Source organism: Carcharhinus amblyrhynchos, chromosome 27 (assembly GCF_965287045.1).
Source record: "Carcharhinus amblyrhynchos chromosome 27, sCarAmb.v2.hapA, whole genome shotgun sequence".
Classification (NCBI taxonomy): domain Eukaryota; kingdom Metazoa; phylum Chordata; class Chondrichthyes; order Carcharhiniformes; family Carcharhinidae; genus Carcharhinus; species Carcharhinus amblyrhynchos.
Genome location: NC_137350.1, coordinates 13728665 through 13756455, shown reverse-complemented (window position 1 = coordinate 13756455; position 27791 = coordinate 13728665). Strand labels below are relative to the sequence as shown.

Sequence of the window (27791 nt, the reverse complement as noted above, 5' to 3'; positions counted from 1 at the left end):
CTGCGGTAAGAGCCTTAACCCACCGTGTGGAAGTTACAGGAGTAGAATTAGGACATTCAGCCCATCAAGTCTGCTTGCCATTCGAGCATGGCTGATATGCTCCTCATCCCCACTTTCCCACTTTTCCCCATAACCCTTCAACCCATTACCAATTGAAAATCTGTCTAACTCCTCCTTAAGTCTACTCACTGTCCTAGTATCCAACACAATTTGGGGTAGCGAATTTTATTTTAAAGAGTAGATGTAAATGTTCTTGAAAGACGATAAAATGTGTACAACTGTCCTCATGTAAAGCTATCTAAATCCCCAGCCCTTTGAAAATTAAAAAAAAGCAGGCTGCCTGTGTCAGTGATTAAAACATTTTAAATTAATGCAAACACTGACTGCATTCACTGTGCTCCTCCTGTGTAAGTTCCCTAATGGAAGGCTATGGAGGGAAAGTACCAAGTCAAAAATCAGGGAAAAAAGAAACTGTTCTGGCAGTTACAATGGCTGTTTATTGACATTTTCCCTACGGCTATCTTTATGTCATAATGAACGCTTGCCAGCTTTACACAAACTATTAGCTCAGCATGGGGTCCCAAGTTCATAATTTGGTTAACACCTCAGGACGTTACTAAAGGGTTGGCTGTCTTGGTGTGGGGTTAGGAATAGAAGTTTTGTTTATTTTTATAAGAAATTAAGCACTTGAGGAGATTCAAAAAAGTGCTGAATGAACTTTCGTAAATGGTCATTCTAAAGAAAATACAGTGAAGGCAGTAATGGATATTTAGGCCTTTATTGTTTTTAATCCCAACATGGTTCCTACAGTTTGCCTGTGGTGAATCTTGGTGGGTTGGTATGAGGGCTATTGGGGTACCAAGGGTGGTTGGGGGCTTGAGTAGGCACGAGTTTGCACTCAGGTGGCATGGGGGCTATAACTGATGGGTGTAGGACATGGGTTGGCATTAAGCTAGCATGGGGCAGGGTATTGGCACGGGGAGTGGGTCAGAGCATAATGAAGTGTAAGGGGTGTAGGCTTAAAGTCACTGAGATCTGAAGCAGGTGTTTTAAGTAACCTGCCTTAGATTCGGCAGTTTTCAATCTGTGTCCAGGAACATTGCACCCCCACTTCCTCAGCCCCCTGCTCCTCCGAACAAAGAATGGGCTATTTGGAGATTTTCCTCAAGGGAGGCGCAACCAGCCAGGAAACTCATTCCTTGCTTCAGAAGTGAAAATCCTGGCCTCAGCATTTTATCATGAGAAGAGCTACTTTCAGTAAATTCTGAAGTTAGTTTGATTAATAACAATGCAGTGTGTGCATATGCTGAGAAGCTATTTCATTGTGAGAGAAACCTCACACCTTTCAGATATGCGGTCAGTAAATATCAGTATGTCAGGGCTCACATCAAACAGACTAATCTCTCTTACTGAACAAACAACTTCTGACCTAGTTAGGATACCATCTTCTGAATATTGCAGAACTTGGCAATCTGCAAAAAGCAAGAGCAGAACTGTTTGCACCAAAAGTGAATTGATTTCTTAAATGGCATTTGTTGGGTCAGTGAATCTAGTTCAAATGAGAGCACTTAGACTTTATGAAATAGTATGAGACCACCAAGTGAATGGACCTTTCAAATCACTGAACAATAAGTATCTCAAACCTTGCTTCACAAGGTCAGGGGACCCTGTGAAATCTACTAAATGAATTGTGTTATATACTGAAATATATCAATGTCTCCTAAAACCAGCAGAAAAGGCAATAAAATTCACTGATAAATGTTATGAGGTCCCTAAGACTTCAAAGACACTGCAGCGCATAGAAATTATCCAGTCCTAATGCTGTTGTGAAATATAGATGAGTTATTGTACAGAAATAAGGATGACGGCTAAACAGGCCAATTCTAAAAACAACTCCACACTAGATGATAAGTGCAAGTGGGCTACTTCCGTGAGCTGCCGCATCCAGCCTTAATAAGTTAAACTGCATTCCTGCAAAATGTCCTATCCTATGTTGATTCATACTTCTGCAAAAATGACACATGCATTGGCACATAACGTAGAGAATTCGGAGTAAAGATTGCAGATTTATTTGCGGTGGAAATAAATTCCCTCTCTTGGCAGAGGTTCATAGAGTAGATTTTGGCTTCATTTGATGTCAGTTCACTTACGGACAAACTGGAGATGGAACAACACTGAACACACTCGAAGGAGGTCAAATGCTATTAAAATAACGAGATGAGAGGTGTGGTGATTGAACAAGTGTCATGCATAACAAGAAAAGCAGGCCATCTTCAGGTTTAAAGTACAACTCCCACGTTATTAGCAGAACCCCATCATCATTAAAAAGTGCTGACCCTCCAATATCTTTAATCAATGACACATTTTATTGCATACTTGCTGAAACGTATGACCACCAAAGACATGCCTTTTATATAATGTGGAGATGCTGGTGTTGTATTGGGGTGGGCGCAATAAGAAGTTTCACAACACCAGGTTAAAGTCCAACAGGTTTATTTGGAATCACAAGCTATCATAGCGCTTCTTTGATTCATCTGATGAAGGAGCAGCGCTCCGAAAGTTCGTGATTCCAAATAAACCTGTTGGGCTTTAACCTGGTGATGCGAGACTTCTTACTATGCCTTATATAATCACTGGTGGTACATTTTGGTGAGGAAACCAGGAAAAGGGAAAAGAAAAACAGACTTCACAAATTGTCCAGGATTTCAAATGCAATATTCTTGTTATCTGCATGTCCCCCACCTCTAAATCATGATCAGGAAACAGGAGACCACCGCATATTTTCTAATGGAGCTGAGGATAGTAGCAACACCCTAAATATTGCCTCATAGACTGAAATATTGACTTTAGACTAAATATAAAACATGGGGCCGTCCCATCCATGGTCTCACTGACCAGCAAGATAGACTTGAGGGGTTAAATGGGCCCACTACGACTCCCATGATCCTATGAACAATATTGTACATTTTGTTGCATTCTTACACCGATATAGGAATAGCAAAATTGCCAACTTGAGTCACTCATTTGAACTTGAGTCCAATTCCAGTCATTTTATTTTTGACTGTTTATTGATGTCACCTGGAGATGAAGAGCACAACTCAGATTCGTGAGATAAATAAAAGGTTTTGCCCCACTTCCCTCCAGCAAGTGCCGCTGACCCTGAAGCCTGAGCACAAAAGCTCTCTGTGGTCACCCCTGAACCTTCCATGGTTGATCCTGACTCTGACCTCTCCAATGACTGTGGGTCTGAACAGGACAGAAGGACAGTTAGGCAGATCATCAACACGCACAGGCAAAACCTCAGCAGTGCTGCATATATTATCTGTGCTAACGGCATCGAGTGCGGAGGTCACTTTGGCAATTGCTTTTCTCATAACAGATGTACTGCTCTTGCAAGTTACACAGTTAACACTGTCACCAAAAGTCATATTATTTGGTTATGAGAATTTGGTCACAAACAGAACTGCTGTCTGTAAAACCTGTCGGATGAAGATAGTACATGGTCCTGTGACACTTGGAAAGTAAGTTTTAATTTTTTTTTCACAAGTTAAATGCAATTTTCACATATGCTTACATTTGACGAATTGTCACACTCGTCTTCATTTATAGTTCTGAATGATTTCATATATTATATTAACTCTTATTACTTTTATTGAAATAAGGGGGGATTGAGAGGTGGTGCACAGACTGGGCAATGAAGCAATGAGTGGCCATCAGAAGTGCATGTGGGACATAGGTTGGTGTGGGACATGGGTTACATCTTTTGAACATAGCTTTCAAAAGGTTACCTCATTCAGACTATGGCTCATGACACCTCTGGGAGTCTGAGAGCCACAATTCATTGCAAGGCTGGATTGACTCCAGGAAAATTGCAGAGGACCAGGAGATATCAGTTGTGTAATGGAGCCATTTAGGTTGGGAATGCAGGATGTAGGCTCTCAATCCGCACCAACCTGTACCCTTACCCCAACCTGACAAGATTTGGAGGGGTCTGGGAAGGGGGCCAGGACCGTACTGCCATTACTAAAGATTAACACAATCACTCTGACTCCATTAAAATCCAGCTCCTATGGTTCAATTCACTATTGTGGGATTTGCAATGCCTTTATCATCAGTTTCAGCCCTTTTGACATATTAGACCCACCTAAATGCAAGATTGAAATCCATACTGTAAAAGAGAATATCTATATTATCCTTGAGAGAATCACTTTAGCTTGAAACAGAAAACCTGTTGCCTTCACTTACTGCTACTGAAACTGTTTATACAAGCATTCATCTTCTTTTTATTGCCTGTTTGAATCTTCCTGGGCAGCAGCTGTTTTTTGGCCGGTGGCTGATGCATCAAATCCCTTGAGTGGTTCCCACCACAGCACTGGCGATGTTACAGACTACCAGCAAAGTACTTGATCTTCCTATTTTATTTTATGACAGTTTAACCTCTGTAAATTATCAATTCCAAGCCACTCACCATCCTGACTTGGAAATATATCACTGTTCCTTCGCAGTCACTGGATCAAAATCCTGGAATTCCGCCCCCCCAACAGCGAGGTGGGTCAACCCACAGAACATGGACTGCAAAGTTTCAAGGCAGCTCTCCACCACCTTCTTAAGGGCAACTAGGGATGGGTAATAAATGCTGGCCAGCCAGCAACACCCGTGTCTCATGAATGAAATATAGAGCTAATGACTTTTAAAAAAAAAGTATGTCACATAGCTGGCCAGAAGACTGACAGGGTGGCTTGGTGGCACAGTAAGCTAGCATTGCTGCCTCACAGTGTCAGGAACCCGGGTTCAATTCCAGCTGGGTGACTGTGTGGAGTTTGCATGTTCTCCCTGTGTCTGTATGGGTTTCCTCCGGGTGCTCCAGTTTCCTCCCACACTCCAAAGATGTGCGGGTCAGGTCATTTGACCATGCTAAATTGACCCTAAGTGTCAGCGGGAAGAACAAGGGTAAATACCTGGGATTACGGGGATAGGGCCTGGGTGGGATTGTGGTCAGTGCAGACTTGATGGCCCAAATGGCCTCCTTCTGCACTGTAGGATTCAATGATACTACCATGTTGGGTGGCCGTTCATGGCTGAGTTAGTACGGATTGACAGTGTATGAAAGTAAGAGATTCCCCTCTTCAGCTGCCATCCTGTAAAGAAAAACAACAGTGACCTTCCTCCACTTCATATTTGCTAGCTAATGGGGTTTAATTTACAAGTGAAATTGTTGTCAAGTCAGAGAAGTCATGAATAATTTATGCTCTGGCCCCACAATTCCCAATCGTTGTACCATGTTTTGACTGAGTATTTGCAGCTCTTGGGCTCTTGCTGAGAAAAAAAATGACGTACATCTAGATTTTACTTTGACTATTCCTCAAGCAAAACCAAAGGATATCCCAAAATACAGCAGGATGGCAGACACCGCCCTCGAAAACAAAGTTCAGTGCAATACTCAGGGAATGCTGCACTGGTACAAAAGCCATCTTTCAGCTGAGATATTAAACCAAGGTCCCAGCTACACTTTCTCAGGCTGAGGTAAAATGGCATCATATTGAGGTAGAGCAGAGGAGTTCTTTCCACTGTCCTGGCCAATATATATCACAACCAATATCCATTAAAAAAAACTGATCATTAACACTTGATGTTAGTGGGATCTTACTGTGTGAGAAAATGTGACTAAGCTACAGTATTACTTCATTGGCTGTACAGTGTTTTGGGATGTGCCAAAATCATAAAAGGTCAGTGCTATCTTTCCAAATAATGTGACACAAGGGAGGCACGGTGGCACAGTGGTTATCACTGCTGCCTTACAGCTCCAGGGACTTGGGTTCAATTACGACCTTGGGTCACTGCCTGTGTGCGGTTTGCACATTTTCCCAGTGCCTATGTGGATTTCCTGCAGGTGCTCCGGTTTTCTCCCACACTCCAAGAGATGTGCAGGTTTGGTGCACTGGCAGTGCTAATTTGCCCCAAGTGTGTAGGTTAGGTCGATTAGTTATGATGAATATGCTAGGTTGTGGAGGTAGGGCAGACTGAGATGGTGGGATGCCTTTTGAAGGGTCAGGGCAGACCCAATGGGCCAAATGACCTCCTGTAGGGATTCAATGATTCAACGGGGGAACTGAAGCAGGGATGACACAAATTCCAAAAAGAAAACTGAATTCAAAGTAGACATGAATCCTGAGGGACCAATATAGTCAGCTTTGAAGCACAGAGATAGAAACATGTTCCCTCTCAACATCCTGCACTTCAGCTGAGTGACGTCAATGCTTTTCCCTTCATAGCTTATTCTCTTTCTCAAAGTCCTTTCCCTCGTTATTGCTCTGTTATTCCCCATGCTCGTTACCTAGTGACCGATCAGTGACACAGCTCAGTAATGAGCTACCACCCATTTCATGTTAATGGGAATGGAAGTGAAATGGGTTCAAAGGTGGAGTCATCCAGTTGCTTTACAGGAACCCAGTAGGTGAATACCACAAAATGATTAGGTACACTGGGCATTCATGAGTATTCCTCCTCCTAGGTCTACAAAACAGAACTAATTCTGCAAAATGTATGGCAAATTAACATCTTTTTTAAACACAGATTTAACTTAATATTTATGTTAAAAAAACATTTTTCTAATAAACTTGTCCAAACCAGTACAGAAAATGTTGCTTTTCCATCAGATTCATTTTAATGTCCAAGATTTCACTTGCATCCTCAGTGACCTAGTGGGTAAACGTCCTATCCACTTAATCAAGGATCACTTGGGGTCAATGCTTCAGATTGCTCCAGGCAAGAGCCAGGATGTTGCAATTGAGGTTAGTAACTCTGAGCTAGGGAGGGAAGGACACAATAAAAACACACACACCAGCCAAATGTTTCTTTCCCAATTACTGATCACAGCGGGAAAGTGATTGTTGGGTAACAACAATAGACTTGATTTAGACGGCCATTATGGTGGAATACCTCCTCAGCGTTCACCACGGAACGTCACATGAGGAAAAATGATTGCTCGGACAAGATTCTGGAGAGTGGCCAGCATCTGTGACACCAAGGAGATTTTACATCTGCCTCTGTCCAGTGGAAACGAGGGTGCGGTGGATTTAAAACAGAGGTGGACTTCCTGCTCTGCTATCATTCACCCCTCCCTCCCCGAACCCCTCTCCACAAGACTGTCTGCTCAGTGGCGGGAGGCTTATTGACCCAAGTCAATCTGTGTGTTGTGACACAGGATCTGATGCTATTTTAACTGCCTACTGGGCTGAGCATCTGCAGTGGACAGATGTAATTTATACTACAGGATTTCAAAGTAACACATGAAGTAGGCAACACATATTGGACTGCATCTTTCCACTGCTCCCATCTCCAAACCACAGTTTACCCATGGTTCACTTCACATCTATTCTGATTCACACCGCCTGCCTACCAAACCTGTGCCCTACCTGCCACTTGTTCAAGTCATATCAATGTATGGGGAGTAGGGAAGAAACAACATTCTGGAAAGTTAAAGGTTAACAAAGTTGATGCAAGTTGAGTGAAATCAGCAATTAGGTGGCACAATGGTTGGCACTACTGCTTCACAGCACCAAGCGCCAGGGTTTGATTCCCAGCTTGGGTCACTGTCTGCGTGGAGTTTGCATGTTCTCCCCGTGGGTTTCCTTTGGGTGCTCCTGTTTCCCCTCAGTCCAAAGATGTGTGGGTTAGGTTGATTGACAATGCTCAATTGCCCCTTAGTGTCACGGAGATTAGCAGGTAAATACGAGGGGTTACAGGCATAAGGCCTGGGGATATGGGAATAAGGCCTTGTTGATAGTGCAGGCTCGATGGGCTGAATGGCCTGTTTCTGTACTTTAGGGATTCTGTTCCATGATTCTAACCTCCTTATGTGCAAGTGCTGGAAAGCGAGGTAGTTTGGCAGGCAGAGCAATGAGGAGTGTATTCCAAATAACTTCATTACTTCCTGTGATTGCATCGAAAGAGCCATTGCTGGTGTCCAAACTTTCCACATGACAAGACAGACAGTCATGGCTGTGGGTGGATCCCTTGAGAATCACTGCATCAAAGTGCCATCTCTTCCACCATCAAGTTGAAAATGAAGGATTGCTCAAGTGAAACAAGATTGATTATTAAAAGACCATTAAAACATTAATTAATTAAGCACTAATGGTTGCTCAGACATTGCAGCGAGAAATCACTGCTCCAACCATCCTTGCTCCAAGAGTCGCTAAGATAAGACGTGATGGTGGGACAGATGGGGCATATAAGCCAAATGCAATATTAGCATTCACGTCGAGAGGGCTAGAACACGAGAGCAGGGATGTACTTACGAGGCTATATAAGGTTCTGGTCAGACCCCATTTGGAGCACTGATAGCAGTTTTGGGCCCCATATCTAAGGAAGGATGTGCTGGCCTTGGAAAGGGTCCACAGGAGGTTCACAAGAATGATCCCTGGAATGAAGAGCTTGCCATATGAGGAACGGTTGAGGACTCTGAGTCTGTACTCATTGGAGTTTTGAAGGATGAGGGGGATCTTGTTGAAACTTACAGGATATTGCGAGACCTGGATAGAGTGGACATGGAGAGGATGTTTCCGCGAGTAGGAAAAGCTAGAACCAGAGGGCACAATGTCAGGTTAAAGGGATGATCCTTTAAGACAGAGGTGAGGAGGAATTTCTTCATCCAGAGAAGGGTGAACCGGTGGAACTCTCTGCCACAGAAGGCTATGGAGGCCAGGTCATTAAGTGTCTTTAAGACAGAGAAAGATGGGTTCTTGATTGATAAGGGGATCAGGGGTTATGGGGAAAAGGCAGGAGAACAGGGATGAGAAAAATATCAGCCAGGATTGAATGGTTAGGCAGACTTGATGAGCCGAGTGGCCTAATTCTGCTCCTATGTCTTATGGCCTTATATGGGACACATCTTTATCAATCGAGTAAGAAGTCTCACAACACCAGGTTAAAGTCCAACAGGTTTATTTGGCAGATTGCTGATCAAGTTATACACGATTATGACAGACACGGACACAGTGGAGAAGAAGCAGCTGTTCCCCTTAGTTGAAAGGTCAGTCAGGAGGGGACATTGGTTCAAGGTGAGGGGCAGGAAGTTTAGGAGGGATGTGAGCCAGAGGGTGGTGATGGTCTGGAATGCACTGCCTGAGAGGGTGGTAGAGGTGAGTTGCCTCACAACCTTTGAAAAGTGCCAAGGTGAGTGCTTGGCACATCATAACAGTCAAGGCTATGGGCCAAGTGCTGGCAGATAGGATTAGGTGGGAGATCAGGTGTTTCTCATGTGTCAGTGCAGACTCGATGGGCCAAAGGGCCTCCTCTGCATTGCATGATTCTATGACAAGTGATTTTTTTCAGCGAACAGGAAGGATATTAGGAGAGGATAACTCTGGGGCGCTCCCATGACGTCCCATTAACTATCTCAATTAGCAGATGGAAAATGGTCTCGGTGCCAGGAAATTATCCAAAGAGGAAAGAAACAAAGCAACATGTTTTGTGAAGTAAATGTTGTTACTAATAATACTGCAGGATAGTCTAAGCAGCTGAAATGTTTTATCCAACAACAGGATGAGTTTAACGAGGCCACACATTTCCTTACAGTCTGCTCATAGAACCAGTGCTTCCTTGGCTGGTAACAAAGGCCACATACACCATTCCTGGATCAGACGTCAGTATTTAATTTATGCCAAAATCTGAGTGAGCTGCTGCTCTTCAGTGTCAACATGGTCACCAGTGCTGAAATTGGCGTAACGTTCCTGATCAAAGCACAAGAAAGGAAAAACAGTCTACCCATGTTGCCTGCTGTCGCTGAAAATTAATTACAGATCCAGTTAATTTATCTCTAAAAAAAAGACATGGCCCTTTTAGTTGCCCTAATTGTTTCCAAATGATCGATGGGCCGAATGGCCTCTTCAGTACAGTAGGGATTCTATGAAATTGGACCCAGAATTGGCCTATTTTCTGCACTGAACAGTTGGAACAAGTACATAAGCACATCTCTCTCTCATTGGCGCATTATCCGGACAAGGAATGTTGTTCGTGCTCATGTGCCTGCAGACATTATTGTCAACTTAGCTTCACCCCGTCCTTTAACTCTCGGGTTGCAATCCTCTGGTTTCTCCTCAGTGGAGAGTGAACGTCTGCGAGTAATTGTACTGTCAGGGGTGTGTTGCTGATGAGCCTAGCCCAGACTGCATCCAAAATCCACGCACATGCATGCGCACACACAGGGCAAAACTTTCTCGTCCCGCCCGTCACGGTAATCATATTGGGGCAGGGGGGTGGCGGTGGCGGTGGTGGACAGGACCATGAAAAGTTCTGTTGACCTCAGGTGGGATTTTCCAGTCTTGGGGCGAAGCAGCTGGAAAATCCAGCCCCCAGTCTCTCTCACAAGCAGAGGAAGATTTACAATAAAACACACCATGGCTTTAGCTACCCCACGCCAGTCAGCGCACAGTGCCTCCAATCAGAGCCAGATTACCCTGCATTTGCTGATGGCCTCATTTTGAGCCTATCACCAGGCAATGCAGAGTGAAATCAGAATCCGAATGGAGAGTCTGAAAGAGCAGGAAAACACTGGTCTGAACGTTACAAATGGTTAACTTGAGGTTCGAGTGTGTGAGGAAGAAATAGGCGACTAGGTGAGGGGGCGGGGGGCGGGGGGGGGAGAGGAAAAGGCTGCTAAGGTTTTTGTGAAAGGCAAGGAGGTTTGCGACTCAACCCAGGACAGGTCAGCAACAGTGAGATGTCCAAAGCCATCATAAGGTGAGGTCAGCTGCTGAGGGAAGGAGGTGGTGAGGTGAGCAGGTGACTCGGCCCTAGGCTGAGGGCAGTTCAGCAACAGCGAGACATCCAAAGCTAGCACAAGGCAAGGTCAGCTGATGAGCAGGCGAGCCAAGCAAGTCTGAGAGTCGACAAGGGTGGGCGGCTAGAAACAGCGAGACAAGGTGTAATGTTCCTAACCAAGCCTTACCCATGAGGAGAAAATGGGTGAGGCAGGAGGCTGCCTTGAAGACCCCAGGAGAGCGAGGTGAGCAAGATTATGAGAATTTGAAACTGTGAGGAGGGGTAAACATGTGAGGTTTGAGGTTGTGGTGGCGTGTGTGTGTGTGTGTGTGTGTGTGTGTGTGTGTGTGTTTTTTTAACAAGTTAAGAAGTACTAAAGCAGTGACCAATTTGTGTATTTTTGTTGCTTCCGCCTTTGTGTTCTGTGGGGTGAGTGTGAGTGTGGCAAAAAGATTGTAGGGGGAGGGGGCCCAGGAATGTAGGTGAGCCAGGGCCCCACAAACTGTAAATCCACCTCTGCCTGCAATCAAAGGCATAAACTCTGGCTCTCTTCAAGCCGAGGGACGTGGTGCCACCACAACTGAAGTCAGCTGTCACTGACGGGACAGGACTTAGATCTGGGATAAACTCAGTCTTCATGCTGCATCATTCCAGATATGAAATGTACCACCCAAGAAGGTAATGCCTACCTTCATTGTGGTATATCCAAAATTCTTCCTCAAATGGCAAATATTTTGTTCCTCTGATGGATAGTTGGCAGCGGTGGCACAGTACTTAGCACTGCTGCCTCACAGTGCCAGAGTTCTGCACGTTCTCATTGCGTCTGCATGAATTTTCTCCCACAAGTCAGAAAGACATGCTGGTTAGGTGTACTGGCCATGGTAAATTCTCCCTCATGTACCCAAACAGGTGCCAGAGTGTGGTGACTAAGGGATTTTCACAGTAATTTCATTGCAGTGTTAATGTAAGCTTACGTTTGACACTAAATATATTTAGATTAAAATTAAAAATTGTGACACTAATAAAATTAAAAATTATGACCAAGCCCAGGAAATAACTTTTAAGATGATTTAAAGCTACACAATGCGGACAGTGTCCTTTACCTCCTGGCTAATTTACACATCTAATGTGCAAAGTGGCTGGCATATGCAGTTCTCATTTAAGCTGCTGTTATTAATTTTATCTGTGCTAGCAATTATTGCCCTACTTAACAACTGAACAATACTATGTACTTCCTGTTAGGAAACTATATCACAGCTTCTGAATATTTCTGAAGAGTGACTTTGTCTTGCATTCACAGGACAAATGCCAGAATACCAAATTTCAAATGATCACTACTTATACAAAAAGGGAAAAGGTTGCTGATCGGTTGGAAAGTCCAACTTGGATTGACCTCACAACTTACTGACCAATCAGCACCCTTTTCTCAGCGTATAAATTGATGTGATAGTTTGAAATTTGGTATTCTCGTGTTTGTCCTGATGAGTGCAAGATGAAAAGCTCTGGCAACATGCCTCTCTTTCCAGTAATAAGAGAGGCAGTAAAAGTTGTAGTTGTATTCCTGAAAATCAAGACTTTAAGTGAAACAACTTAATGTGAATCATGGAATCTCATAGGAATCAATGTTAAAGCCAGACTTTGGTTCCTTTGGCCATTTCTGGCCTGCAAAACCATTGTACAAGTTTAACTGCTGCACCGTACATGTGCAGCACTGTGCATTCCTTGCTGAAATAACCTGCAAAATAAAATACATCAGTAAACATAAAAAAATTATACAATGTGAAATGTTGAAAGAATTATAGTACACTCACCTACAGTGTAGTAGGTTTGGATTCTCCAGGCTCCATCCAGTGGCAGAGGTTGGTCAGTGCAGCTAGTAGCGGAGGACCTGGACTACCTGCACTGATGTGGAATGATTGTAATGCACTGAAAGGGGAGAGCTCCGAAAGCTTGTGGCTTGTGCTACCAAATAAACCTGTTGGACATGAACCTGGCATTGTGAGACTTCTTACTGTGCCTTCCTGCACTGACCAACTCCTGCCTCTAGATCGAAGTCAAGACTTCAGTGCGAGCTCAGAACTGAAGCTGGTAGCTGCCACAGGTGGGCCACCTACTAAGGGAGAGGCCACAAGAACTTCCTGGGGATTAATGGGGAGGTGGGGGGGGCACAATGGCCTGGTGGTATTATCGCTGGACTATTAATCCAGAAACTCAGTTAATTGTCCTGGGGACCTGGGTTTGAATCCCACCACGACAGATGGTGGAACTTGAATTCAATAAAAAATATTTGGAATTATGAATCTACTGATGACCAACCTGTGAGGGGGCAATGCCAGGGCAAACACTAGGGGGAGCCTCATGGAGAGTGGAAACAACAACGTGGGGGAGAGAGAGAGGAAGATGCTGGTGATGGGGGTGGGGACTGATCACTTCTGTAAATCTTCTCAGCCGTTCATGTTTAATATGTTGTAAATTGTGCACTTATATTTGTCACATCTTCTGCAATCCTGGACAGAATCAGGACTGGAACTATCCTTTCCCACACTTCAGAAGTTACTGTCAAGTTCACCAAAAATGAACTGATGGGAGTTTATCTGGGCAAAATTCCAAATCTCTTCGAATTACACTCCATCGCTAAGTATATTTCATATCCTTCCAAAGACATCATCTAAAGGCTATAGTATAAAAGTCAGCAACATCTTTCCTGATATCAATCTTCCAGCTAAAGCACCACCCCCCCCAACCCCCACCCCCCAGAACCTTTCAAAAGTCAATCCACTTATTGCATTCCAGCTCCATTAAATATGGAAGGCCGATTGAATAAGATTAGTGCATTTATTGGTCACTTTTCTCTATTGATTTAATAAGCACATTTCATCGAATGGTTAAATATTTTGTTTCTAAAGCACTTCCCCTTGAGAAGAGCAATTGTTTTCCACTTAGAAACCTTTCACCAGCCATCATTGATTGATTAGCTGCAATCATCCCAAATCTTTGCCTCTCAAGAATTCAGTTCGAAGCCCATGTGTTTCGAAGGTTTGGGAACTGCTTCTAAATTGAGGGAGACTCTCCTTCACATTTGGACTGAATATAAGTAAAAACCATTTCTCTGTTAAATAGCCACTCTCTCACTTGCAACCTTCCTTTCTCCTTCCACTACCCCATCCCAACAAGAAGGAGGGTGCATCCCCGATGGTGGTGCTAGTTGTCTGTCAACTCAGAAATTTAGAAGTAATATCGTTTAATAACAAGCTTTGAAATTGAATTTTAAAAGTCTGCAAAAAATGACAGTGGCGTCAAAGAATTATTCTAGCACTCGACAGAGGTCATATAGAGTCACAGGTCCTCAGCATAAAAAGAGGCCCTTTAGCCCATCATGTCTGCACTGGCAATCAGACACCTATCTGTTCTGATCCCATTTTCCAGCACTTGGTCCATAGCCTTGTATGCTATGGTGCTTCAAGTGCTCATCTAAATGCTCCTTAAATGTTGAGGGTTCCCACGTCTACCACTCTTTCAGGTAGTAAGATTGCCACCACGCTTAGGGTGAAAATGTTTTTCCTCAAATCCCCTCAAGACCTCTACCCCTTCCCTTAAATCTATGTTCCTTGATTATTGACCCCTCTAGGAAAGGAAAATTGGCTTCCTATCTATGGCCCTCAACATTTTGTACATCTCAGTTAGGTTCCCTCTCAGCCTTCTTTGCACCATGGAAAACAAGCCCAGCCTCTCTTCATAGCTGAAACGCTTCCGTTTAGACAACATTAAGGTGAATCTCCACTGTATCCTTTGTCGTGCAATCACATCCTCCTTATGGTGTGGCGACCAGAACTATACACAGTACTCTAGCTGTAGCCTAATCAGCATTTTGTACAGCACCATGTTCCAACTAATAAAGGCAAGTGTGCCATATGGCTTCTAAACCACCTTATCTACCTTCCTTCAGGGATCTTTTGACACGCACCAAATGGAAACAGTTCTGGGTCTACTTCTGCTGATTTGAGTGAGGAGAGTGGAAAATGTTTCAGTAAGGGACCACTGGGGGAACAATGATTGGACTACCAACGGGTTTAAAACAGATACAGAAAAGGTCACCTAAAATCAAACACAAGAATACTTAACCAGAGGAGAGTTAAGTTCCAGGTTTGAATAACACTCTGGGTGGTGTACTGGTAATGTCACTCGACTAATAATGCAATGTCAGTGGAAGTGTAACCCAAAGGCCTTGGCTAATGCTCTGGGGACATGGGTTCAAATCCCACCATGGGCAGCTGGCGGAATTTAAATTCAATTAAATGAAAATCTGGAATTAAAATTAGAGAAGGCAATGGCCTAGTGACATTATCACTAGACTTATTAATCTAGAAACTCAGCTAAAATCAAACCTAAAATCAAACACACAAATACTTAACCAGAGGAGGGCTAAGTTCAGTGAATTCAAAGGGGATCTCACCAACATTGATTGGAATCAGTGATTTAAAAGACCACCGGTATCCAGAGATGCATGAAGCATCTGAGGGGTCACTCACCTTTGTTTCTTGTTTTTCCCCGGAGCAGGTTGCTAGCCTGAAGCCAAAGCTTGACGGGTGCCACCCCACATCAAGCATGACTGACTGGGTGTCTTTCCCACACTTATCACCTGCCATGGGCATGTTGAAAGGATTGGAAAGTTGATCCATCAATCTGTTCGGCTGTGCTATCAGCACAACTTCCATGGCCATTCAGTCCTGGAATGGCATTCAAACCTTCTGGCTCCAAGGCACAGAAGCTACTCACTACGCCACAAGACCATTCTTGCAGGTAGGTAGGCAAAACAGATGGAGGCCTTTGAAAGATGGGTAGAGTACAGAGTAGTTTTCCCTCTTACATAGGGGGAATTGAAGGCTACCAAAGCTAGAGTTACTGAATTCATAAAGATTAAAAGACAGAAACATAGCTTAGGACAACTAAAAGCTTCATAAGACAGTCAGAAATGAAGCCTAATATAGGAAGCACAGAAGAGATAAAAAGATATAGGCGGAAGAGAGTATGGGAAGAGATTAGTTAGCTGACACAACAATGGGAAACAAAGGTCTTACATAAACAAATAAATAGCAAATATTTAATCAAAGGAAATTTGGGGCTGTTGAGGAAGAAAAAAGATCTTCTTATGAAAGCTGAGGGAACGAGGTGCTAATGAATGCTATGCATGGCTTCATTAGTGAAGAGGATTCTGCAAATGTAGCAATATAGGAGGAAGAGGTGATATTGAACAGGATAAAAATAGATAACGATGATGTACTTAAAAAGGTTGGTCGTCAAAGAAGGCAGAATGTAATCTGGGTTAGCGAGGCAGGCAAGGATGGAAACTGCAGAGTCTTTGGCCACAACCATCCTTGGACAAGAGGATGATGCCACAAAACTGGAATTTTGGAGTAGTTTTCCTTAAAGCAGAGGAGGTTAAAAGGAGATTCAATATAAATGTCCCAAATTATGATTTTTCTTTAATAATAAATAAGATGGGACTGTTTTTGATATCAGAAGGGTTGATAACCAGAGTACACAGATTAACAGAAGAATGAGAGGCGATGTGAGGAAACATTTTCCTTCTGTGACAAGTTGTGTTCTGGAATGCACGGCCTGGTGGATGCAGAATCAATAGCAACATTCATAAGAAATAAGAACATAAGAAATAGGAGCAGGAGTAGGCCATCTAGCCCTTCGAGCCTGCCCCGCCATTCAATAAGATCATGGCTGATCTGTTGTGGCTCAGTTCCACATTCCCGCCCTCTCCCCATAACCCTTAATCCCCTCTCTTATCAAAAACCCATCAACCCGCGTCTTAAAAATATTTAGCGAGGCAGCCTCCACCACTTCAACGGGCAGAGAATTCCAGAGATTCACCACCCTTTGAGTGAAGAAGTTCCTCCTCAACTCCGTTCTAAACCGCCTCCCCTTTATCTTGAGGCTGTGCCCCCTAGTCCTACTGTCTTTTTTGAGCGGGAAGAGTCTCTCCACCTCTATCCTATCCATCCCATTCATCATCTTATACGTCTCAATGAGATCTCCCCTCATTCTTCTAAACTCTAACGAGTACAAGCCTAGTTTATTCAGCCTCTCCTCATAGCTCAATCCCCTCAACTCCGGTATCAGCCTAGTAAACCTCCTCTGCACTCCCTCCAGGGCCAAAATATCCTTGCGCAGGTGCGGCGCCCAAAACTGCACACAGTACTCCAGCTGCGGCCTCACCAATGCCCTATACAGCTGCAGCAAGACCTCCCTACTTTTATATTCAAAATGGGATTAGATAAATACCTGAAAGGAAAACACTTCAAGGGCAATGAGGAAAGAGCGCAGGCGTGAGAAGTCAAATGGGCTGCATCATATTAGAGTCTATGAAATGATAGTAATAAAAGCACAAGTGATTTCACTCAGGTCCTTCAGGGTCCCACCTGATCTGGACTCCACATCATTCTATTCCAATGCTACATGCTCGACACTTGATTTCTCGATAACTAGAGACTGGGCAATACATACTGAATCTACATCACAAGGGCCAACAAGTAAAATGTTTACATAGTCATTGATAATCTGAGGATTTTCCTCCATCGTTTCAAGTGAGCAGCAAGTGTGTTGTCCTATGTAGTCATCCTTTCTAATTTATCCTCATAGAACATAGAACATAGAACATAGAACATTACAGCGCAGAACAGGCCCTTCGGCCCATGATGTTGCGCCGACCAGCTTTTAAAAAAAAACAACACTAACCCACTAATCTAAACCAATCCCATTTCGTCCATGAACCAGTCGGACCTAACCCCTGGAGAACCGAGGTGTTTGCCTATATTACAACACAGACTTCACTTCAGAAATACCAAACTGGCTGTGCAAAATGCTTTGAAGTGCTCTGAACTCATAAAAGATATCACATAAACACAAGTTCTTTCTTCCATTATGACAATAGGATGTTACGTGTGCAAGAAATGCTGGTTTTGTAACTTTGCCCAAGGTTTTGTATTTGTAGCAATGGGCTACATTATTAAAGTCTGTTTTGATTTGGGATTAATAAAGATGCAACTAATTTCACTTTAATTAAGCAAGACCAAACCTTCCACTAGTGTTGCCAGCAAAAAATACCCCTCTGAACCACTCACCTGGGAGAGAAATCTAGCTTAGTCAGAAGACCCTCACAAAGCTTTGCTGCATTTTGTGTCTGTGTTATGACAGGGGAAGGTAGCAGGGGACTGGCATGGTTGCTCCTAGTAAAAAGTCTGACAACACCAGGTTTTAGTCCAACCTATTTATTTGATAATATACTCACAAGCTTTCGAGGGACACCCTCTTCGTCAGCACCTGACGAAGAGGGTGTCCCTCGAAAGCTTGTGAGTATATTATCAAATAAATAGGTTGGACTAAAACCTGGTGTTGTCAGACTTTTTACTGTGTTTACGCCAGTCCAACGCCGGCATACCCACATCATGGTTGCTCCTATGCAGAGATAGCACAACCACATGACTGGCCAAATGACCTTCCTCCACACTTGTGTTGCAGTAACTTATCACACTACATTTTCCTTTAATACATTCTTTCCCAGGATTTGCAAAGTAGAATGGAGGCTTACAAGCTTTTTAATCCGCAATTGTCCTGAACTACTGGACAGTATAATCAGTGATCAAACAGTAGGGGAGAAATTAAGGGACATGACTGAAAGCATTAATGAGATAAGCTTTCTGGAGACCTTTTGCGGGGGGAGGGGGGGGGGGGGGGGTTACATTTCTCACACACACACACTCTCAATTTCATTAATCTGCTCTTGTAAATGAAATTGTATGTGCTTAGCAACAGCTGCAATCCTTTATTGATTGTATGTAGTGGTATTCCTAACTAATTTAATCTTTCAAGGCATTCGGACTATCTATTTCACAAAGAATGAAAATAGAAGATTCAATGGGTGCAGCTTGCACGTTCTTGCTATGTCTGCGTAGGCGCCCTCCAGGTTCTGCGGTTTCCTTCCACACACCAGAAGGTATGCAGGTTAAGTGGATTAGCCATGCTAAATGCTTGGGGTAATGGGGATAGGGCGGAGGGGAGAGCTGGGTGGGATGCTCTTTCAGAGAGTGAATGCAGACTTGATGGGCTGAGTGGCCTCTTTCTGCACAGTAGGGATTCCATTGCTCTGTGGGTGCTGATTCCGTAGAATAATTCTTGTTTTGCACAGTATTAAGTCCAATTTGAAAGGATCAGTTACTGTTGCCATGGAAATGAATTACTGCAGACAAGATCAGCTGCGGACTGTTATGCTATCATTGAAAGTGTCTCAATTTTCTCAGATCACCCAACAGACTGCATCTCTGACCTCATCATCTTTCGCAGCAAAGTAATCAAATCCCACAATGTACAACAACATCGCTTTTATTTAAAAATCAGCCTCCCAAATCCACATTAAAAAATAAATCGATATTACGGCCACACACCACATACCACCTCACCACCTGCCCACCCATCCCACCCTACCAAGCAGGACCCCAACATGGCAAAGGCCCACATTGTAATACAAACAGGGGGGCTAAGGGACAAACAATTTTTAAACTGAGGGGGAAATCTAAAGGGGAGGGGGAAACTAAAGAAAATAACAGAGTGCTCTCTTTATAAAACTATCACCTGACAGCTGAATAACTTGTAAATCAGAACCAATTTCACATGGAGAGCAGTTCCATCCAATTGCAAGCATAGTAATGGGTACTCCTCAACTTAGTCTATTATAGACACTTGAAGGTTTTGTGATCAGTCCGATAAAAGTTCCCAACACAACTCTCATCTGCAGGTTTTGCAAGATATTTATCCCTGAGCAACTACTGGTGGGGATATTTCAAAATGGTTCCGGAAACAGTATTTAACATTCTCATGGTGGAGGCGGTGGTGTACTGACAATGTCACTTGACTAATAATGCAATGTCAGTGGAAGTGTAACCCAAAGGCCTAGGCTAATGCTCTGGGGACATGGGTCCCACACATCCCACCATGGCAGCTGGCGGAATTTAAATTCAATTAAATAAAAATCTGGAATTGAAATTACGGGAGGCAATGGCCTAGTGATATTATCGCTAGACTTACTAATCCAGAAACTCAGCTAATTTTCTGGGGACCTGTGTTCGAATCCTGCAATGGCAGACGGTGGAATTTGAATTCATTAAAAAAAGAATTAAGAGTCTACTGATGACCATGAAACCATTGTCGATTGTTGGAAAAACCCATCTGGTTCACTAATGTCCTTTAGAGAAGGAAATCTGCCATCCTTACCTGGTCTGGCCTACATGCGACTCCAGAATCACAGCAATATGGTTGATTCTTAACTGTCCTCAGAAATGGCTGAGGGAGACATTCAGCTCAAGGGCAACTAGGGACGGGCAATAAATGCTGGCCAGCCAGCAACATCCCATGAACGAATAGTAAAAAAAAAGAAAGCTAATCTCAGTAATGGAGACCATAAAGCTATCATCGATTGTCAGAAAAACCTATCTCATGCCCTTTAGGGAAGGAAATCTGCTGTCCTTACCTGTTCTGGCCTACGTGCAACTCCAGACCCACAGCAACGAACTTGACTCTTAACTGCCCTCTGAAATAACCTAGTAAGACTCTCAGTTCGATAGCTAAGAAATGCTAGCCTTGCCAGCAATGGCCACATCCGATGAAAGAATAAAATCATTAAGGAACTGAAAGACAATGTGTGACTTCCTCCAAGATATTAGTTATTTACACCAAGAAAAACCCCCAAAAAGTGATGCTTGAATTTCCTTAGATTAAAAGTAAGACTCATTTGACCATCTTTCCATAAAGACAACACTAAAACAGAGCCAAAAGCACATAATACCAGCGCTCAGTACATGATAAAATCTGAAGTGGAACTTTTGTGATGGGCTGGATTGGACTGAATGGGGAGGAAACTATTCTGGATCAGATGAGACAAAAGCAAGTAAAAGGTGATCTGAATCCTCCCTTTGCCAGTGCAATTAGTAGATTTGTTATTGTCAGTAACATAGCTATCTACTATCCTTATGTATGTCATAGGGAAGAAACACTCAAATAGGAGAGACACACTTTACAGATTCTTAATTTGAAGGGCCCAAAAGTCTGCAAGAATCTGATCTACAGCTCATTTAAATCAACACTGAACATGCAGCATTGACCCCCTTTATGTGGATAGGCAGCATGGTGGTACAGTGGTTAGCACTACTGTCTCACAGCGCCAAGGGCCCGGGTTCAATTCCTGGCTTGGGTCACTGTCTATGTGAAGTTTGCACATTCTCCCCACGTCTGCGTGGGTTTCCTCTGGGTACTCCGGTTTCCTCCCACAGTCCAAAGATGTGCGGGGTAAGTGGGTTGACCATGCTAAATTGCCCCTTAGTGTCAGAGGGACTGGCTAGGGTAAATACATGAGGTAATGGGAATAGGGCCTGGGTGGAATTGTGGTCGGTGCAGACTCGATGGGCCAAATAGTCTCCTTCTGTACTGCAGAATTCTTTGAATTTATGATAGGACTCGAACCAGAATCTAATTTAATTTTCTAATTAAGATTGCAGGGAATAAAGAGAAGGATGAGAAAATCCCATTCAAGCCACTGAAACCCATTCTTTTCTTGGCTCATGGTGCTGCACTTATGAATGCATCTGATGATTTTACTTCTACTTTATTTTCCATTAGATTATAAACATCATGGAAGAGAATGTGCATTTATATAGCACCTCCCATATCCAAAGGTATTTCACAAATCAGTCATTATTCTTTTTGAAAGAACTCTAATTACTGCAATTATGCAGGTGAAATCTGTGTAAGGAGGTTCTGCTTTTAATAATGCTTTCACTAATTTAAATTAATGTATGATCCTGCTTTACAAGATTACACTGAAGCTATATTCCGTAATTACCATCTGGACCAGTTAATATTTTGTATACTCTAGTGAGGACAGTGATTAATTACCTTTATTGTAGACACAGAGCTTGGATTTTCTCTCTTACGATAACATTGTACCACTTTTTTTCATCTTCACAATATTCTACTCTTCAGAAAATGCCTTCAAGGCAACACTGTACAAAGTTGCAATTACAGCAAGAATGAGTGTCAAAACTCTCATTCTGCTCATGCAGTTTGTCGCGTCGCAATGACCCATGGCTGGTCCTACAGGGATAATTGAGATGCAGTTTGGTTTCTGTAAATAAAAGCTCTTTAAAGTGTGCAAGGACTAGGCTCCAGTTCCATCCTCCAACGTCTGGCATGCAAGAGGCTAGAATCGGAAGAACACAGATTTCAAGAGGAGTGGAGGAATATTAATCATACTCACCTATGTCAAACTAGTACAGTTTCAACCACAAACAATAAAGTATTCTCCTGCTACACAATTTCATTAACCAATTCCTTTTCCATATCCTCAAACAAGTATTTTTCATCCTTCAATTCTAAAGCAATCCAAATGGATTATCCAGGATAACGGTGCACAATATAACAATATATCAGAACAAAATGCTGCCAAACTGGCTTATGTGTATCAGTTGAATCCGTTTTTCGACCTGATCATCTACAGAACGGCGGTACAATGCCACTGTAGTCAGCATTGCTGCCTCACAGCACCAGGACCCAAGTGCAATTCCACTGTCTGTGTAGAGTCTGCATGTTCCCCCTGTAACTGCGTGGGTTTCCACTGGGTGCACTGGTTTCCTCCCACAATCCAAAGATGTGCGGGTTAGGTTGTTTGGCCTTGCTAAATTGTACTTTAGCATCAGAGGATTAGCAAGTAAGTACGCGGTGTTAAAGGGATAGGGCCTTGGCGGATTGTTGTTGGTGTAGTCTCGATAGGCTGAATGGCCTCCTTCTTCACTGTAATGATTCTATGATGCAGAATCTCCATAACGCACTTACGTCAAGCAAAAATGGTGAAAGATTGTTACACAGAATGTGGTGGGTGCCTGGAACTTGCTGCCGGGGCGGGGCGGGGGGGGGCGGCGGCGGCGGGCGGGCGGGGCGGCGGCAGTGGAAGCAGATACGATAGTGACTTTTAAGGGGTGTCTTGACAAATACATGAATAGAATGGGAATGGAGGGATATAGTCCCTGGAAGGTTAGAGGGTTTCAGTTCAGTCAGGCCGCATGGTCAGTGCAGGCTTGGAGGGTCAAAGGGCCTGTTCCTGTGCTGTGATTCTCTTTGTTCTTTGTGACCACGAAAACATTTGATTTGAACAAAGGCTTGTTGAATTGCTGGGGAAAATTGTAATTTGAATCCTCTCGCTTGCTCTCACAAATGCATACACAAATCTCTTTTAATTGGATTCTGTTCTATTTCAAAAATGTGCAGTGGCCTCAGAACAGCCCAACTCACATTCAATAAAACCGGAAAGCTCTCTGAATGTATGATTAGAATTCGTACTCAGCTCTACAGAGCAAAGAGGCTGCATTATTGAAACTGCATCGTAATCAGAAATATTTTTAAAAATATACAGTTGGTGCATATTGATTGTAAAAATTACTTTGGTGAATGATTCATTCCCCTCAGTTCTGAGATCATTAGTATAATGCTATATATACACACACTGGATTTTACTATAAATGTTCCTCGGGCAAAATGCACAGTGATCCTATTTTTGATTTGTTCACAGAATGTGGATGTTACTGGCAAGACCAGCATTTACTGCCATTCCTTTGTTAAGATAGTGATGAGCTGTCTTGTTGAACCACAGTAGGGTGTGCAATGTAGATACTCTACAGTCCTATTAGGGAATGAATTCTAGAATGATAAAGGAATAAATTATGTATTTCCAATCAAGTCAAAGTGATGTGTGGCTTGGGAGGATAACTTGCAGATGTTGGTGTTCCTACGTGGTTGCTGCTGTGGTTCTTATAGGTGGCAGATTCTGGAAGATGCAGCCAAAGTAGACTTGAGAAATTACAGATGTATGCAACAAGAGTGCTATATTCATCACGGGTGACTTTAATCCACATGTCCATCAGGCAAACCAAATTAGCAATAACACTGACGGATGAATTTCTGGACTGCATGCAAGATGGTTTTTTAAACCAGTATGTCAAGAAATAGGGGAGGTGATGGACTAGTTGTATCGCTAGACTATTACTCCAGAAACTCAGTTAATGTTCTGGGAGCCCAGGTTCGAATTCCACCAAGGCAGATCTTTCTGAAGCAAAAGGATTCACAGGCTGGTTAAGTTTTTCAAAGTGCAGCATTTGCGCTTTGAAAAACAAACATCAAAAATGATCAATCATCTCATTTCTGGGGACTTGGTATGCAAAATTTTCTTGATTGTAAAACAAGACAGATTACACATTTTAAAAGTGATTCATTGACAATGAAACATTTCAAGTGGTAATGAAGATGAACATTGCTACATAAATGCTGTTTATTTTCTACTCTGCCCTCAAATAAGGAATCAGAAAAAATTTATCAAATCCTGGAACCTCTTTCCTAACAGCACTGTGGGTGTGCCTACCACATGGACTGCAGCATTTCAAGAACATAGCTCACCATTAACTTGTCAAGGCTAATTAGCGACAGACTACCACCCACATGGATGAATAAACAAAAATAAAGTACCAGAGAAACACACTGTCTTAAAACATGGCAACGTCTGAAAGTGAGAGAAGATGATTTAAATCGGTCCTTATGTGAAGCAAGGGGTTCCATGAAGATTTCTTCCAATTCTAAGTGGCTTTACCAACATCAATGTCATTCGAAATAACACAGTAAGAAGTCTCACAACACGAGGTTAAAGTCCAACAGGTTTATTTGGTAGCAAAAGGCTTTTACTACCAAATAAACTTGGACTTTAACCTGGCACTTTGAGACTTCTTACTAACATTGGAAATAACAACAAGACAGGTTGGAAAGCACATCCACTTGTACCTTGAGTGCAGCAATCCTCCCTGAATAATGTTTATACAATAACTTTAATTTATTTAGTGTCTTTAATGTACAAGAAAACTTTCATGAGTGAATGGTACTGTTTCTGGCTTGATAAAGTAATCCTCTTTATTATAGACGTGTCCATTCAAATCACTAGCTTTGTGCAAAGTGTGCTTACCAACTGCACCAGGAAACCTTACGAACAGCAAATTCAGGCTCAACATGCAATGTATTCCATCCATGGTCTAGGATTGGCCATTGCAACATTGCAATTTTGATGAATGATAATTAAACTAACATGAGAAATAATGTGAATCAGAAAATAAGTTATTCCAACCCAGGAGATGGTTGATCAGGTACACTGCTCTCTCCAAAGTGAAATGATTGGCAAGATTTTTTTTATGTTACTGTCCCATTTGCACTTAAAAATGGGTCAGTGGCAGAATCAAAATTAAGCAGCTGCTGGAAGTGTTATCTTACGTGGCGTTAATGTTCATTTCAACCTATATCCAGGGAGGCCCAAACATCCACCTGAAGCAATAAATAGAATATAGGCTGCAACTCCTACCACTGCCAGACAGGAAAAGGAAAGTCAGATCACATTCCAGCCATCAGCACACGTACAATTTCTCCAGCCACTAGCATCATTATTGTGCATCCGTCGCCTGCCACCCACTTCCCAAAACCTCAGCTCCCAACCTGCTGCCTGCTCCCCCCCACTGCCTCCTGTCCCTCTTATTGCCTCCCTGCCACAGCCCCTGACTGCTCCCTTCACTGCTGGCTCCTTCCCTCCTGCTTTCCTCGCTGCTCCTTTTGCCACTGACTCAGTTCTCCTCACTGCCTCCCACAGGCCCTTGTCACTCCCTCCACCACTGAGCCGCTGTGTCAGGATGCGTAGCAGGGCAAGGTAGAGACGAAGGCAGTGATGAGGGACTGTAGGCTTGAGAGGCATTGGAAGCAGGGGGGGGATATGTGAAGGAAGCAGGAGGGAAATGGGGCTATTTGAGGAAACAGTGAAATGAGGGCAAGAGGCCATTTAAAGGGGCAGGGGGCGGGTGGGATGTTAAAAGGTTCTAAGCCAGTTGGTGAAGCTGAAAGACACAGGCCTTTTCTTTATTAAGAGTTTATTGCCCTTGTTCAATGGGCAGCTTTTCTCTCACACCCCCAGTGTCCCAGCTGTCCCCTATTTATATAATCCCAAAGACAATTAATACCCATCAGCTGTTTCTCAATGTAATTGACATTAATAAGCCTTGGCAATTGACAAGACGTCGATGGGGAGAGGAGCAAGGGAAATGAGGGTAGCAGAAGGGAACTTGAATACTTGTGTTTTCATTTTTCTTTTTCTTCAATCTTAGTCATCTTTAAAGTTGGCAACAGTCTGGGACATTGTATCAGTGATGTCACCAGCACTGCAGCTGGGCGTATGCAGGAATTATTCAGCCTGGTGTTGCAGCACAATAGACAAAGCCTAGAACATGCAGCATTGAAACTCTCCCCACACAACAAACCTGCTGGGTCTCTCAACATTTATCTTATCCAACTCAAGCACAATTTTAAAGAGCTTTATCAGCCCACTGCCAAGTTTTCTCTTTTGTCAAATTAAAAAGAGGCCCATCTGTTTAAACTTGCAGGCGAAGCAGACAAAGCCTTCGACATTGACCTCAGAGCCATAATCGTCTGTCTGCCTAATTGTTCCTGCTTCCAGTCCCACCTCATCAACCACAGGCTGTACAAATTGTTGTAAGAGGTTAAGTTAAAGGGATTCTTGACTGCTGTGAGGTAAAGTTTTTGGAGTTATTTTTCTGGCCATTGTTTGGGGTATTCCATCAATGGCTGCATAATGTTGTGCGCTTGGTGCCATAGGTTCTGCTCTCTCAATGTCACTACTTCCTATTCCAAATGGTTCACACACATCAGTGTGCATTTGTACTGTCAGTATTATTTTATCATTTTGATATTCTGCTCATAAAATGTAAGCCAATAACATAGTTCATCTTACCGAAGTCTGCGTAGTCTTTCCTTCCTCGCTGAAATGTCTTTCAATGTAACGCGCCGACAGCAAATCACTGACAGGAGAATAAAAATGGAAATGTGAGTACTCAACTGGACTTGCATTTCTGGCAGGTTAGATCTCAACTTAACACTCGGTGTACTTCAGGATATTGAAAGTTACAAAAGATCACAAAGATAATTACAGTTAAATTACAGTTCCCGCAGTACAGCACTATCCCTTCACTCAATGCAGTGATTCTACCTTCAATACCTTGGCCGGAAGGCAATTCTATTGATTACACTTTTAATGTGAAACAACACTTCCTGACCTTGACTCGAACTTTCCTTTTATTAGTTTATAGCCATGTCCTTTAGCTCTACTATCAACTTAAAATAAGGCTGTGGATTAACCTTCCAATTCCAGTTATGTAATTCATCAAGGTTTGTCTGTCATTTGCCTTTATCCTCACAGTTTAGCCTGCCAACACTGGGAATTAACCTTGCAGACCATCTCTGCACCACTGCCAAGGCTTTGGAGGCCATTTTCTTTCTACCCCATGACAAAAGTGAACACAATTATTTATTAGTGTCACAAGTAGACTTACATTACCACCGCAATGAAGTTACTGTGAAAATCTCCTGGTCGCCACGCTCTGACGCCTGTTCGGGTACACTGAGGGAGAATTTATTGTGGCGGATGAACCGAACCAGCACGTTTCGGACTGTGGGAGGAAACCAGAGCACCCACAGGAAACCCACACAGACACGGGGAGAATGTGCAAACTCCACACATATAGTGAACCAAGCAGGAATAGAACCTGGATCCCTGGCACTGAGGCAGCAGTGCCTTGAAGCCAGACTAGTGGAGTTTAAGAATGGTGACCTCAACATTGTACTCAGCAAAGCTACTTAAATTTAGAACACAGAGGAAATATAAACTCCAAACACGAACAGTGAAAAGACGTTACAAGAGTGCAGTATCAATGATCTCACTTCAGGAATACAGAACATCCTTCCAGTGTTTTAAATATATTCAGGTAATTTGTATGTCCCTATACCATCCATTAAATCTTATATTGCACAAGTTTTCCCTGCGCCTCAATTCCTGTAGAAATAATTCTCAAACGCAAATTCTTTATTCTCTCCTG

At 43.1% G+C, this 27791-nt stretch overlaps 1 protein-coding gene across 1 annotated transcript in view; it reads right to left on the bottom strand.

Annotated features, from left to right (window-relative positions):
• The window catches only part of adam11 (ADAM metallopeptidase domain 11), a 133653-nt gene extending 106943 nt beyond the window's left edge, over positions 1–26710 (bottom strand). The window contains exon 1 of the mRNA XM_080213323.1: positions 26651–26710. The gene's annotated coding sequence lies outside the window, so the exon portion shown is untranslated. The remainder of the gene's footprint in view (positions 1–26650) is intronic.
• Between the last annotated feature and the right edge of the window lie 1081 nt (positions 26711–27791).